The sequence below is a fragment of the Nannobrachium achirus genome (assembly GCF_963921795.1).
Source record: "Nannobrachium achirus genome assembly, chromosome: 18".
In the NCBI taxonomy this organism is placed as follows: domain Eukaryota; kingdom Metazoa; phylum Chordata; class Actinopteri; order Myctophiformes; family Myctophidae; genus Nannobrachium; species Nannobrachium achirus.
The window spans coordinates 13,852,562-13,869,127 of NC_137825.1; the positions used below are offsets into that span (position 1 = coordinate 13,852,562).

Consider the following 16,566-nt stretch of genomic DNA (forward strand, 5'->3'; position numbering starts at 1 on the left):
TTTCCCACCTACAACCGCCAAACGCCCGCTCCCTTACTATTTGCCTCGGCTGCCACGAGTGGGACCCACGAAATCCCACTCGCGATGCAGGGCTGTACCTCTAACACAATAAAAATGCAATTTCGTCGATTTTTCCCTTGCTGTCTCAACACCTACATCCAGTAAATATGCACTCACTGTATTGTTTTTGTGTTTCACTCGTGGGAAATGAGCCGACCCGCAGCGGCCTCATATTTCTACCTTGATTATAGAGCATATAGCTTTAGTTGAACAGAAACCCAGACAATGGTTTTAGTCGAATCAACAAACCTATAGAGCAGGGGTAGGCAAACTTAGGCACTAGGTGCCAACATTGGCACAGGAGAGGGTGATCACTGGCACACTGGCAGAAGTGTGAGAGAGGATTTTTATTTTAAAAACAAATGTATGGTCAATTAAATGAAGTTAGCTAATTTATAGCAAATTACATTTTGCACAAAATTCCACATTCATGAAAACTCTGAACTCTGACTGGGGAGGGAGTCGGGGAGATAGGTGGATTATTGCTCTGGGTCTAATGATCGTTATAACAATAACTGCGAGGTGTTGTGAGCTTGTAGATCGGCTATTTTTGGATAAAGTTCTCAGAATATGGACACTAGGGTTCAAGTGGTTAATATAAGAAGGGAGAAAACGTGGAGGACCCCCTGTAGTAACTCGGAGGACCCCCTAGGGGTCCCGGACCCCCTGTTGAAGACCCCTGCTCTAGAAAATAAAAACATGAAAAAGGTTGCTGATCCCTGCTGTAGAGTAATGCATCATGTGTGCATTGCAAGGAAACATATTTCCTAGCTATGCAAAAAATGGTAAAAAGTGATGAAAGAAGTAAACATAACCTGCAGCTTCCTCACCATGTCCCATTATTTCACCTCCATTAATTTTAGACCTGGAATTATTTAATGTTTTAACTATTGAAGAATAGCTGCAGGCGCTGCGAAACTGTAGATCTGCTATTTTGGAAAAAATCGTGAAAATTTCACGTCTTTGAATATTTTGACCCAATTCTATTAGTGTCATCTAAATCCTATGTTTCTATGTCAGTGGTGCTTAAACCTTTTCATGTCAAAATTGCATGTATTTGGCCGTGGACCCCCATCTCAAAATATGTTGTTCCAGGGACCCCCCAGAAGCAAATATTTGAGCTACAAATGTTTCCTTTAAAAAAAGATATAATCAAAGATTTGCAAAAAAAAATCAAGATTTTTCAAAAATAGCAGATATACAAGCTCACAGTGCGGCACCGAGTGCCATGCTGTGAGCTTGTATATCTGCTATTTTTCAATAGCTAAAGCATTCAATAATTCTAGGTCTAAATGGCTGTGAATGACACTAAACCCACACTTCTGTTCTGCTCTTGTACTGTTCTGTTATATTCTCTTCTGACCCATTCATTCCTTGTCTCTCTGCCGCCTCTCGCAGGAGCAGTCCAGCAGTGCAGGGAGCTTCTGGCTTTGTCTGACGGGGGTGAAGCTGCCCTCCGACAAGAGCCCCCCCTCCTCCTCCGCCCTCCTCCACTGATGATGTCTCCCACAACCCCCCCTCCCCCTCCCCCTCACCCCAAACACCGGCTCAGGAGGCTCATCCCCCCCCCCCCACACACACACACACACACAAATACATCTACAATAACACATCCCCTCCCCAACTACGCACGCTCTGCTTAGCCCCCCCTAGTCCTCTACTCTGTCTATGCAGTCACTCTGACCCCCTCCCTGCTGCCTCCCCCCTAAACGACGCTTAAGCTGCGGAGCCCAGATCTACAACCTTAACCCTATAAAAGACTAATTTATGCAGCGGCCCCTACAAGCCCGCGAACGCGCGTTGTTGTGGGGCTTGTAGGTCCGCTATTTTTGGGGGCGCGCGTGATGAAGTACGAAGTATGAATCGCCTTTATTACGTCCCCAGGACTGTTGATTCCTCCCCGTGCGTGGGGTTCCCTCTGGCTTCCCTGCTGTGTGCAGTTGTCGACCTCACTAGCCAAGCTCTCTAGCTGGCTAGCTAGCTAGCTCACTCGCTAGCTAGCCAGCCGGCGAGCTAGCCAGGTGCTGTTGTAGGCCGGTGCTGTTAGCCTAGCCTGTCTTTTAGCGTTGCTTGCCTGGGTTTTTTGGAAAGGAAAGACTCTCCATGGGACATAGCCCGTCCACACGGGGGGTCCCCAAAGCTCAAGGGGAGGTTCTTATCAAGTAGCCACGCCTCTTCTTCTTCTTTCTTCACGGGCATTTCTTTCTGATGGCCATGCGCTCTGCCTGAACTCTCACGGTCCTACGGTTGCCATGCTGACTTATAGAGGGACAGCCACGTTTTTTTGTTTTTGTTTGTTTGGTTTGGTTTGGGTTTTTTCTCTCTCTCCCGTGAGTGCAAGCCTGCGCGCCCGGGCCGCGCACAGTAAAAAAAAAACTGTATCCCCCCATGAGACTGAACTCTCTAATAACTAAAACGTCATGTACAGAAAAACTCATGTATGACACCTGTATGTTAATTAATAAGACCTTATGGAATGTTGATAATGATAATTAATGAAATATTGATAAACTTTAAGTGGTACTTCCTCATGTCTGCATTTCAACGAGGAGCGGAGTACACTTCACAAGTGTCTAGCTGGAGTTTACGCCCCCCTTCCCTTCCCCCTTCAATCACTCACCGACCCCCAATAACAGTCTTCTCCCGTTTCTGTTGGGAGATTTAAAACGAGACAAGTGCTTCCTTTTCCCTCTGCTTTTCCTTTCCTTTTGTTCTTTCTTTCTTTTAGTCCTTCATTCCCTCCTTTTTCCTCTGTCAGACAACGGTAGCACCAGCAGCATGCTGGCTAAACAGGCCATTAAAGTGTAGGAGTGACCAGACCCACTGATAGAGAGAGTTCTGACACTTACGTCGACTCCCATTGTAAGCGTGGAAAGCGGACGTGACGTCACCGTTTAACGTACTTCAGCCTCGTCCACCTCCATTGTAACCGAGGCATTTTCACTCGCTGGTAAGTACCGGTAGACTAAATCACGTCTTTTCCCCCTTTTAACACATTCACGGGCCTCTCCAAGTTAATTTAAGTCAATTTTAAAGTCAATAAAGTAAATAATTTAAAAGTCAATAAAGTCAATTGTCTTACATTAAACATTAATACGTGAAATAATAATATTGCCTAACTTGGGAGAGTCCCGTGGATGCGTTAAAAGGGTGGAAAAGACGTGATTTGGTCGAGTGACAATCGGTTACAATGGAGGTGGCCGGGGCTGAAGAGCAGTAGGAATGTCACCAGGCTCCAGCGACTCTGGGAGTGACTAACAAGAGAGGGAGGGAAGGACACAAGCGAGTGAGCCAGTGAGTGAGTGAGTGTCCACCCGGGACCAATGTCCTCCTCTGGTGGAGGCTGAGGCTCAAGTGCACTTGGCATCGCAAAATAAAAAGGTCACTCTCCGAGGTGTGCCCTCAGACAAGGGTGCTTGACTGATATAAAGGACTTCCCTGGAGGGGCTGAAGAGTGCAGTGAGATCACCTTTACTTTTAGGGCCTTTAGGGTTGAATTGTAATGGCACTTAATGGATCCACACTCACATTATTAGAGATTTTCAGCCAACGAGCTATTATTCACAAGAGATGTCGACCGCTCCTCGGTTATTAAGCAGTTGTGAGGACCGTTAACAGTTAATTCACTCACATAAGCCCCTTTTCCACTGCAAGGTGGAACCAGAACTTTCAGGAACCTGAACCTATTCTTTTGGTTCTGGTTTTGTTTCCGTTGCGTACGGCCCTGTTCCAGACGAGGTTCCTGGAACCATTTTTTAGGTCCTGCTCCTGAGGTAGAACTAAACTTTAGTTCTGGGGAACCTTATGGGAGGGGCCAGCAGCGCTGCTGCTCTTTTTTTTTGGGGACCTTCCCGGTTAGGTCTGGTTACATGGAAACGTAAGCAGAACTTGGTCCCGGAACTTCACAGGTTCTTGAAAGTTCTTGGTTCTGGAGAGTTCTGGTTTTAGTCGTCCCCCCCCCTTCCCCTTTGGAGCAGTGGTTTTCAACCTTTTTCATATCGAGGTCCATTCATTATTCGGGCATTTGAGCCCCGGACCACCGTTTGATGAGATTTAGCCTCTCAGAGCTAAAACTATTTTGTTATTGTTGGACAAGTCGTTGTCCACAATTCCATGCTGTATTGATGTTGGTACCATAGAGATAACAGGCACCCTCTCTAATTGTGGGCTCGCTGAAAGCGAGCACACGTATGTTATCTTCATTATTTATCTATCAGTCAAGTTCTCCTCAAAATGACGTAAGACACTGCCTTTGTACCGACAGTACAAAGGCAGGGCCCTTAGCCAATGAGGTGCAGCCAAAGGGTACATCTTTGTGCCCATACATGGTGTTACATGAGAGCCCACACTGTTTCGTAGGAACAGTATTTCTAGTTGTGTAGACTTCTTGTAAACTAAGTACTGCTGAGGTTTAACCCTTGCGGGTCCATTTGGTTTCATTTTACGCTCTCAAGTGTTAAAGATCTATAAGGGTCCATTTGGTTACCAACTCGCCATCATTTAGCTGGGGACCACCTGGAACCCCCTCAAGGACCGCTGGTGGTCCCTGGACCACAGGTTGAGAACCACTGCTTTAGAGGTTAGCGTTCCCCTCTTTGCAGAATATGCTCGTTGTCCCCCTGTATGCTTTAACTCTATCTAACCACATGAACCCCGGCGTCCCTATTGTGGTCATATCATAATAGGTGAATATTGGGCCAAAAATAGCAGATCTACAAGCTCAAACATACATGTTTGAGCCTGTTGTCACAACATGTTGTGGGCTTGTCGTGCGGCTATTTTGATTATTTGACGTATAACAAAGTATATCGGGTTTAAGTGGTTAACATGACCTTATTGGGTGAAAACTGGCCAATGTGAAATCAGTAAAGAATTCACGAAGGTTAATGAATTATTGAGACTAAAACCAAAGGTTGGCACTTAACTCAGATAGTGTATTTAACATGGCTGTTTGGTTTATTACATTATTTTTTTTAGTTTAGTTTAGTTTCTTTGTTCTTTTATTTGGACGGAGTCCGTTTTCATTTTTTTACGTTACGGTTCTGGTATGTGGGAGAATGTAGCAAAACTGTAGCGCATGAGTCCGCTATGCAAATCAAACCTTCCCTCGCGATCTTTCGTCAGAGATGGACAGGGAGAGGCATGACACAGACACACCCACTCACGGACTCAGCAGAGGCAGAAAAACTGACGGGCGAAACGGAACTGAACGGACGGAGGAGAGATTTCAATGCAATGCTGCTGGTTGGAACTTTTTGTAGTTCTGCATCTGTGTGTGTCTTCTGTGTTTAACCGGCGGTGTGGAATGCAAGAGGTATAGAGCAACGAGGAGGGCGAATGCGAACGAACGAGAGAGTGTATACCGTATGTCGTTGATATATGCTATGAAACTGAAGCTGCTGAGAGACAAGAGTGTGAAAGTGTGTGTTTGTTTGCGAGTGAGAGAGAAAGAGAGACGGCTGACCAGAGAGACAAGAGAGATGGGTTGAACCCAGCTGTAGCTGGTTTTGTGTATGTGGAGGAGGGGTGTGTGTTAGGTTGTGTGTGCGCGTGTGTGTTGCTGTTAGTTCTGGGGTTGGTGTTGCTCTGGGAAAAGAGGGAACCTGTATTTTTGCAATAAAGTTATTACCAATGCACTCCCACAGGGGGCGTAACCACCGCCACGTCTCCGTGTCCTTATTGGTTTATGGGGGGGGGGGGGGGGGACCATGCTATGGGTCTTCAACGTTTTCAGGCCAAGGACCCCTTAGTTGAGCAAGATGAAGCAGGGACCCCCACAACCTTTTCATATAGTTCATTGTTTGACAGCACGATCATCAGTGTTTTTTTGGATTCATGTCAATTTGTGTTTTCAGATATTTAACCACTGAACCGTAAATGAATGAACTTGACCTTTGACTCTGTACTTAGTCTGCTCTTTTTCCCCTCTACACCAATCTTCTTTGCTGAAAACAGACGTTCTACAAGCTCAGAGCGCCTCGCAGCACGAGGCGTTGTGAGCTTGTAGATCTGCTGTTTTTGGCAAAAGAATATGGACGCTAGGGTTCAAGTGGTTAATATAAAAAAGGAGAAAAAGGTCTCTATCGCACAAATATTTGGAGGACCCCCTGTAGTAACTCTGAGGACCCCCTAGGGGTCCCGGACATGATCAGCTATTTGACCTTCTCTGACTTCGATGTTGAAATCTACCCGTGAAGGTGGATTCTGCTTTTCAATGGGAATGGAGTGGTTTCTTGACATTTGCGAGTTTCTGCAAAAATGAGCTCCCTTGTGCATAAAAAAATATAAAGTCCAAACAGGGAAAGAAACCTGTGGAAAAATGTATTTGCAGGACATTTTCTGGAAAAGAGCAGTACAAACTGAAGAGTTGAAAAGGCACATGTAGAATAAAAGTGCGGTGTGAGCGTGCCCTTACAAGTAAAAGTCAGAAATTAAAAATGTAGGCCTCCTTGAGTAAAGTACCAAAGTGTGAGGTATCAAAATGTAGCTTAAAGTACCAAAAGAAGAAAGTACTCATTATTCAGAATGTCCCGTTTCGAAACTTCTCAAGTGTATGAAATATGTAAAAAATCTTTCGAAAATAGCAGATCTACAAGCTCACAATGTGCCGTGATATGCGACACATGGTGAGCTTGTAGATTGGCTATTTTCCAATGGCCAAAATGTATATAGGGCTGTTTGTAATAATAATAAAAAAAATCTACAAATAGGTTTCTAATAATTGTAGTGGAGTAAAAGTATAATATTTGGATCCGAGAGTGGAGTAGACTATACTGTAGAAGTATTGGAAAATTGGAAATATTTGTAAAGTATAGGCCTATTAGTAAAGTACAAACAATTCAAAATTGTACTTATTTACAGTACTTGAGTAAATGCATTATTTACTTTACACCACTGCATGCATATGCAGGAGCAAAACACAGTAGGCTAGTTTCAAGTGATAGGGTCTTTGTTTGTTAGGAAAGGTTAAGCTTTATAATCTAAGGGGTGATTTGGATGTGTTTAAATATTCTCTATTTAAATAAGTGTTAAATATCTCTACCATCTGACAGCAACCATTGTATTTGTTCAGTAATGGGCTCTTCCAATCTCTACAGCTCTTGAGTAAACAGAAACTGCATGACATTTCAGGACAGGATACCCATTTTATCTAATCAGGAGAGAGAATTCATACAGGATAAATAAGTGGAACTGGAATGACACAAAGAAATGAGCAGACATACTTGGAACAGGAACCCTATCATAACATGTCCATATTGAGTTGTCCTGCACATTATTTTGCCACACATTTCACAAGTGGTAATATTGTAAATGGTATAAATGTTGCCCCCTGCTGGCAAAGGCTAAAATCGCATACTTTGGTGTGTTGGTGCCTTCCAGGATGCAGTTTGTTCCTCAACCACTAGATGTCAGCAGTGACACAGCTCTCAATTACAGTCTACTCATTCTTTAACACACCTATACTTCTTTTCCACTTCTGTGCTTCTCTCTCACACTTTGTTGGACACCTTTACCCCTCAGCTGCCTCCTAGATACCCCTGCTGGCCTGGCACACACAGAAGGTCTAGGTCAGTTCTCAAAGTGGGGTCTCTGGAGACCAGCAGGGGTCCTTGAGGGGATTCCAGAGGGTCCCCACTCCCCGGCAGAAAGAGTTGAAGTGGCATCAAAATCAGTTCAACCGGTTTAACACTTTATACTCGTATAAAAAATTAAGGCATCGCAACGTGTTGTGAGCTTGTAGATCTGCTATTTTTTTTAAACATTTTAACAAAACAAATCTTTGGACGATCTACAAGCGATGATAAAAATAAATAATTAAATAATCTTGGAAGAAAATACACTGCAATTGTGCAAAAACACACTTTTTATTTTGAAAGCCTCACAGTTTTAGTTCCAATGTTCTTCTAAAGCCATGTGACACTTCATATCCACAAGTTTCCCAGTGAGCTTACTGGGGAACTTCCTCCACACAGCCAAGAAGTATCCAAAGAAGGAGAAGTCACTGGAAGTCACGCCCACACCACGGTCCATGCGCCATGACACTTTGGGTGGCGGAAGTTGCAACGGAAGCTCGATGAATAACATTGCGTCTATGAGCTTCGGCTGGGACAGCTCATGAACAAAAAATAATTCTGAACGATAGAGACCTTTGTTGTATAAAAGTCAGAAATTAAAAATGTAGGCCTCCTTGAGTAAAGTACCAAAGTGTGAGGTATCAAAATGTAGCTTAAAGTACCAAAAGAAGAAAGTACTCATTATTCAGAATGTCCCGTTTCGAAACTTCTCAAGTGTATGAAATATGTAAAAAATCTTTCGAAAATAGCAGATCTACAAGCTCACAATGTGCCGTGATATGCGACACATGGTGAGCTTGTAGATTGGCTATTTTCCAATGGCCAAAATGTATATAGGGCTGTTTGTAATAATAATAAAAAAAATCTACAAATAGGTTTCTAATAATTGTAGTGGAGTAAAAGTATAATATTTGGATCCGAGAGTGGAGTAGACTATACTGTAGAAGTATTGGAAAATTGGAAATATTTGTAAAGTATAGGCCTATTAGTAAAGTACAAACAATTCAAAATTGTACTTATTTACAGTACTTGAGTAAATGCATTATTTACTTTACACCACTGCATGCATATGCAGGAGCAAAACACAGTAGGCTAGTTTCAAGTGATAGGGTCTTTGTTTGTTAGGAAAGGTTAAGCTTTATAATCTAAGGGGTGATTTGGATGTGTTTAAATATTCTCTATTTAAATAAGTGTTAAATATCTCTACCATCTGACAGCAACCATTGTATTTGTTCAGTAATGGGCTCTTCCAATCTCTACAGCTCTTGAGTAAACAGAAACTGCATGACATTTCAGGACAGGATACCCATTTTATCTAATCAGGAGAGAGAATTCATACAGGATAAATAAGTGGAACTGGAATGACACAAAGAAATGAGCAGACATACTTGGAACAGGAACCCTATCATAACATGTCCATATTGAGTTGTCCTGCACATTATTTTGCCACACATTTCACAAGTGGTAATATTGTAAATGGTATAAATGTTGCCCCCTGCTGGCAAAGGCTAAAATCGCATACTTTGGTGTGTTGGTGCCTTCCAGGATGCAGTTTGTTCCTCAACCACTAGATGTCAGCAGTGACACAGCTCTCAATTACAGTCTACTCATTCTTTAACACACCTATACTTCTTTTCCACTTCTGTGCTTCTCTCTCACACTTTGTTGGACACCTTTACCCCTCAGCTGCCTCCTAGATACCCCTGCTGGCCTGGCACACACAGAAGGTCTAGGTCAGTTCTCAAAGTGGGGTCTCTGGAGACCAGCAGGGGTCCTTGAGGGGATTCCAGAGGGTCCCCACTCCCCGGCAGAAAGAGTTGAAGTGGCATCAAAATCAGTTCAACCGGTTTAACACTTTATACTCGTATAAAAAATTAAGGCATCGCAACGTGTTGTGAGCTTGTAGATCTGCTATTTTTTTTAAACATTTTAACAAAACAAATCTTTGGACGATCTACAAGCGATGATAAAAATAAATAATTAAATAATCTTGGAAGAAAATACACTGCAATTGTGCAAAAACACACTTTTTATTTTGAAAGCCTCACAGTTTTAGTTCCAATGTTCTTCTAAAGCCATGTGACACTTCATATCCACAAGTTTCCCAGTGAGCTTACTGGGGAACTTCCTCCACACAGCCAAGAAGTATCCAAAGAAGGAGAAGTCACTGGAAGTCACGCCCACACCACGGTCCATGCGCCATGACACTTTGGGTGGCGGAAGTTGCAACGGAAGCTCGATGAATAACATTGCGTCTATGAGCTTCGGCTGGGACAGCTCATGAACAAAAAATAATTCTGAACGATAGAGACCTTTGTTGTATAGTCGCTCCAGGAATATAAAAGAAGACATATCACAGGTATTTTTACAATCACTTGCTTTTCGATGTGCACGGTACATAATGTTATTGAGGCAGCTAAACAGCGGCGGCAGCCGTTTCTGTCTCGGAGCTATCGCGAGATTTGGATTCCAGACAGGGAATGGTGGAGAGTCTCGCAGTACTATCTAGTTCAGAAACGTAAATTGTGCTCTTTAGATGCCTCTATAATGTTGTACAGTGTACTCACCGAAAAGCAACACAGCACAAAACAATGTGTGACATGTTTTCTTTTATATTCCTGAGCTGAGTGTTTTATAAAGGTCTCTATCGTTCAGAATTATTTTTTGTTCATGAGCTGTCCCAGCCGAAGCTCATAGACGCAATGTTATTCACCGAACCTCCGGTGCCACTTCCGCCACCCAAAGTGTCATGGCGGATGGCCATGGAGCCTAAAATGACGTTGGTGTCCCTTCCTTCTTTGATCTTCCTTGCACACAGCTGATTAACAAAGCACCAAGTAATCAACATGCAGATTCAGGTGTCACAGGCTCACAACAACAACAACAGCAACCAGTCACAATGAAGAAAAGAAAGTCACAATGAAACAGCTGAGGAACAGGAAGTGATGCCCACCTTTCACGCAAGGGCTCATGGGACACAGGAAACTTGTGGATAAGCAAAACAACAGACTTGGATTAAACCATAACTCTATGGATTGTAAGATAACCATGTGACGTACACACAATGTAGACACTTTGGAAATGCGATCTCTCTTTGGACCTCGACTCCGTGGCAGCAGGTGAGTCTATGATCTAATTTGGTTTCCAATAGGCCTAATGCATTTTATTTATAATGCACTTTACATTCTTGTGAATCTCAAATTGCTACAGGCTTTAAAAGCATGGCATATAAGAACAGCATACAGGCCCACCGGTCCATTACAAGTGACCCAACTTGGCTAGACTATAATGGGTCAAATTCAAACTAGGCAAAAACAGGGCAGAGACCAAAAACAAGCCCAGGATATATATATTTTTAAGCCTTGTAGTCTGTTTTTAAACACCTGGTGCTCTCAGGTGTTCGGGGAGGGTGTTCCACAGACATGATATGGGGTCAGAAGGGGCCAGAAGGCCCGTTCACCCATGGTGCGGAGGTTGGAGTCGGGGGTGAGGAGAAGAGTGGAGGCTTCAAGAGGCTGGTTTTGGTTTGGGAAGTTCTTTAAGGTGGTGTTCGGGCGTGGGGTGGGGGTGGGGTCATTGCCATATAGATACACTGGTGTGTGAGGAGATCTTGTGTAGATGGGGAGCCATTGAAGTGAGCAGACGATGGGTGTAATTATGGTCTTATTTTCGCACTCTCATCAGGATCCTAGCAGTGCTGTTTAGAATGTACAGGAGCCTTTTTGGAGGCTCTTGCTACTAGTGATCCTGAGTGCATTGCATTGGATAAACTCTCTCACTCTGGCTGACACCGACATTAAGCCTTCTACTAAAATGCAAAGGGATTTGCATAAAAATAAACTTACAGTAAAAGCACTCATGTCCCAGTTTTCAAAGTGTATAAAGATCTTTTGAAAATAGCAGATCTACAAGCTCACAATGGGCATCACAAGTTCATGACCCTTGTAGAACGGATGTTTTCAAATAGTCAAAGTATAGGGCTGAAGTTGGTTAATGTATCTTTTGTAATAATAATCAAAATCTACAAAGTAAATTAAGTCTTCAAATAATTGTAGTGGAGTAAAAAGTAAAATATTTGCATCTGAGATGTAATGGAGTAGAGGTAAAAGCATTGAAAATCCAAAATGGCCTACTCCATAATCCATCCATCCATCCATCTTCAACCGCTTATCCGGAATCGGGTCGTGGGGGTAACAGTTCCATCTGAGACTTCCAGAGTTCCTTATCCTGAGCAACTTCCTCCACTCCCTCAGGGAGTATACTGAGGCGTTCCCAGGCCAGTTTGGGGGGGAGATTATGGGGCCCGAGCATTTTGGCTTGCATATCGGCCCGGTTCTGAATTGTTTCGGCCGCTTGTACCCGCAACCTTATACTTTCGATCATGACCCACACTTCATGATCACAGGTGAGAGTAGGAATGAAGAGCTTTGCCTTCCGGCAAAGCTCTTTTTTTCTTCACCACAGTGCGATTTAGCGACTGCAAAACCGCTCCTGCTGCTCCGAATCTCCGGCTGATCTCCTTCTCAGTCTTCCCCTTTCTCTCATTCTTGAACAAGACCCCGAGATACTTAAATTCCTTCAACTGGGGTAAAGCCTCATTCCCTACTTGGACTGCACAATCCATCGGTTTCCTGCTGAGAACCATGGCCTCGGATTTAGAGATGCGTTTATGTACTTAATAATCACTTTCCACCAACTGCTTTTAACACAGGGGATGTTTCTTGGAAACGCATCACACACATCCATTCCACACAAATAACTTTTGCTTTTGAAAGTTTTCACATCAGCAGCCGAGTGAGCTTGTTCTCCTCCTTGAAAGACCTCCTGCGGAGAAGAGCGGACAAAAGACAGAATTAACCCTGCAAGGCCCGAATTAATTTCTATTGGCCCAAAAAAAAAAAAAAAAAAAAAATCAGATGGTATTGTAGGAGTCCTAATCACATGAAAATGTAATGTTAAAAAATTAATAATGTTTTTGTAAGGTTTTATAGCCATAAATCATAAATCATGCTCTAATTTGCATTTTGGGGATATTTTTCACAATAATAACATATGTACATGTTCTAGACATTCTAATGATCACGAAAAACAATATTACAGGCATTTTACTTATGTTTTAGTGAGGAATAGCTTCAGTTAAAAAGTGAGATGTTGTTCGTCCAGACGCTGGAATTTCAACTTCTCTGGGAGGTGTGAATGTCATTCTCTGTGGGGGGTATTTATATGCAAATATCGTGGCCAATGGCATTGTAATACTAAACAATAGGATTTAATGGTGATGTTAATGTGAAAAAAGAACAGGAAAACTAATTATAACATTTAAAAAAAAATGATTTAAAAAACGTTGCCAAAAAGCAACGCTGGGCCTTGCAGGGTTAAAGCAGGACACGGGTTGTTGTGAACTCTGAACTGAACTATAATAGGAAGAAGAGGACAGCAGTTATTACATTTCCCATGTTCCTCTCAGCAGGGGGAGGAATCCATTTTCTTACACAGTACAGTGTGTGCGTGTGCGTGTGTGTGTGTGTGCGCGCGCGCGCGTGTGCATGCGTGTGTACTTGTGTGACGTATGTGCAGTGAGGTAAAACAAGTACATTTACTCAAGTACAGTACAAGTCTGAGGCATTTTTTTACTTTACCTGGAGTGTTTCCAATTTTCTGTACTTTTACGTCGACTCCACTATAATATTGTACTTTTACACCACTATTTAAAAACTTTACTAGTTACTTTGCAGATTTGGACTATTATTAACCACCATATACTGTATACATTTCGGCCATCTGAAAATAGCTGATCTACAAACTATACTACGATACGTCGCCATGTCTGCTTATACATTTGAAAACTTGTGAAATGGGACATTCTGCACAATGAGTATTGGTACTTTAAGTACATTTTGATACCTTTTGTACTTTTACTCAAGTACATTTTGAATTCCGGACTATTTACTTGTAAGGGTGCCCTCACACCAAAATACCTATGAGAGTGGAATTCGCGTTCTGCCAATGCATTTCAATGAGAATGGAGCGGTTTCATGCCAGTAGAGGATTTCTGCAAAAACTGCTCCACTCTCATTGAAATGCATTGGCAGAACGCGGATTCCACTCTCATAGGTATTTTGGTGTGAGGGCACCCTAACAGAGCACTTTTAGTTAAGTAAAACATTTGAATACTTTTTCCACCACTGTGTGTGTGTGTGTGTGTGTGTGTCTGTGTGTGTGTGTGTGTGTGTGCGTGCGTGCGTGCGCGCGATTTCGGATGCGTGCTAAAACGTGTTACAATCCAGTCCACGTCTCCACAAGGATGGCCAAACAACAAATTGACTTGTTTGTGACATTGTTCTGCTCCCCAAGAGGGAAACTGACATTCTTTTTTTTTAAGAAAGTTTGTTGTGCCAAGGTTATTGTGCCAAGGTTACAATTCCCTGCACGCCTGCGCTCACGTAAAGACTGCAAAATTCAACTTGACTCTAAAAATAAAACATCTCCGTTCGATACCCTGTCAGGCACGATGCCTGTCCCCCCCAATTTAAGGAAAAAAGAATGCATCAGTTTGAGGTAATTCTTTGAGACAGTGGTTCTTAAACATTTTTATTTCAAGGACCCCCTGCTTTGCCTCAGCACTATAGGCAACAGACCCGCATAACATCTGAGAATCCAGATTTTGTTGACCTCGTCGGCCGTCTATCTGTTGTTGACCAGCTTTGCAAGCTTGTAAAAAAGTAGTCGACAAACATTTTTCTTCATAGTTTCAGTCGAGACGAAATCAACACGGGGATCAATAAAATGTGTAGCAGACAGTTCAGAATCCAAGATTTATATTGTCACACCTTCAAAATACTTTACAGTAAAAAGAAGGGTGAAATTCATTTGTCAGGGCTCATCAGACTTGCAGTTCATTAGTAGAAAAGAGAATATATGCAAGAGGCATCATCACATACATAATAGGATGGACTTCTATGAGCTTAAATGGGGTCACTATCACCTTCACGTATCGGGACTGTGAGGCGTACCATGCTCATTAGTGAAATATACCTACTGGTCTGGGACACGTGTTCAGTATCATGTTGGTTTGACTGTGGTCCGTAATGCTCCTCAACTCAACTCAACTCAACTTTATTTATATAGCACATTTACATGACAAGTCAACCAAAGTGCTGTACAGGTTAAAACAAAAGCAACATTGCAGTATCATACAAAACAGCAAGCATGCAGTAGGAAAATAAAAATAAAATTACAACAAACAGACATTTAGCAGCAATAAGGGAAATCAAGTGTCACTAAAAGCCAGGGAGAAAAAATATGTTTTTAACAGGGATTTAAAAATAGCTATTGATTGGGCGGCTCTGATATATATGGGCAGATTGTTCCAGAGCCTAGGGGCTGCCGCTGCAAAGGCCCGATCGCCCCTTGTTACTCTATTCGTGGGTAACTCCGACAACAGCAGCTGGTCGGCCGACCTTAAAGCTCTGGCTGGGGAGTAGTTAGAGATGAGATCAGCGAGTGAAGGGGGTGCCATCCCATTCCTAATTTTAAAAGCATACATTAAAATCTTAAAATCTATTCGGTAGCGGACAGGAAGCCAGTGGAGCGAAGCTAGGACTGGGGTAATATGGTCGCGCTTCTTTTTGCCGGTAAGGAGGCGTGCTGCTGCATTCTGGATCAACTGTAGGCGTCTGAGTTGTGATTGATCTATACCGGCATACAGAGAGTTACAGTAGTCCAATCTCGATGAAATAAATGCGTGGATGACCTTCTCAAGGTCATTACGGGATAGGTATGGTTTAATCTTTGCTAATAATCTCAGATGAAAGAAGCTAGTTTTGACGACAGAGCTGACCTGTTTATCTAATTTAAAGGCTGTGTCCAAGATGACCCCAAGGTTTTTTACAGAGGTGCGTATGTAGGGACTAAGGGGTCCTAGGATGGCAGGGGCCGGGATTGAAGAATCTAAACCAAAGGTGATGATTTCGGTTTTACTGTCATTGAGATTGAGAAAATTTGAAGCCATCCAGGATTTGATATCTGCCAGGCAGTTTTGCAGTAGCTGTAGTGGGTTATAGACTGTATTTTTGTGTTGTGACTTAAGAGGCAGGTAAATTTGAATATCGTCTGCGAAGCAGTGAAATGATATATTATGCCTGGTTATAATTTCTCCTAGGGGAAGAATATACAGTGAAAATAGAATGGGGCCCAGGATCGAGCCCTGGGGGACCCCACAGGTGAGAGGAGCTATATTGGAAGAAAACTCCCCGAGCTTCACGGAAAAGCTCCTATTGGTTAGGTAGGACTTGAACCATTGTAGGGCGGTACCAGTAATGCCTACTCTGTGTTCGAGGCGAGATAATAAGATATTGTGGTCGACCGTGTCAAACGCGGCCGTCAGATCGAGAAGCACCAGAACAGCTGGGATACCGTCGTCCACAGTTAAAAGGAGATCATTTAAAACTCTTAAAAGTGCCGTCTCCGTGCTGTGGCCTGGTTTAAAACCGGACTGAAATTTCTCTTGGATACCATGGGTGGTTAAAAACTGTTGCAACTGTGCATAAACAGTTTTTTCGAGGACCTTAGACAAAAAAGGCAACTGTGAGATAGGTCTAAAATTTGATAAAACAGAGGGGTCCAGACTTTTTCTTTTTATTAAGGGCTGCACCACAGCATGTTTGAAGGCAGCTGGAACACAACCTGTGATAAGGCATTTATTAATTAATGCTAAAATTGTAGGGCCAACAGAGCTAAAAACATCTTTGAGAAGGCGAGAAGGAATACAGTCGGATGGACAATTAGTAGGACATAGGTGACTGACTATGTCCGACAGTGCGGAGAGGGAAATAGGATTAAAATTAGTAAGAGGTGCATGACATAGGGAAGGAGCATGGGAAAGCGTTGCAGGCGTAGGAGCTGACCTAAGGGTTGCAATTTTATCAATAAA

The 16,566-nt window shown here is 42.9% G+C and overlaps 1 protein-coding gene across 1 annotated transcript in view; it reads left to right on the plus strand.

Annotated features, from left to right (window-relative positions):
* LOC308303843 (ubiquitin carboxyl-terminal hydrolase 54-like) overlaps positions 1 to 5,710 on the plus strand; it is a 122,300-nt gene extending 116,590 nt beyond the window's left edge. The window contains exon 21 of the transcript XR_013963024.1: positions 1,459 to 5,710. The gene's annotated coding sequence lies outside the window, so the exon portion shown is untranslated. The remainder of the gene's footprint in view (positions 1 to 1,458) is intronic.
* The last annotated feature ends 10,856 nt before the right edge of the window (positions 5,711 to 16,566 follow it).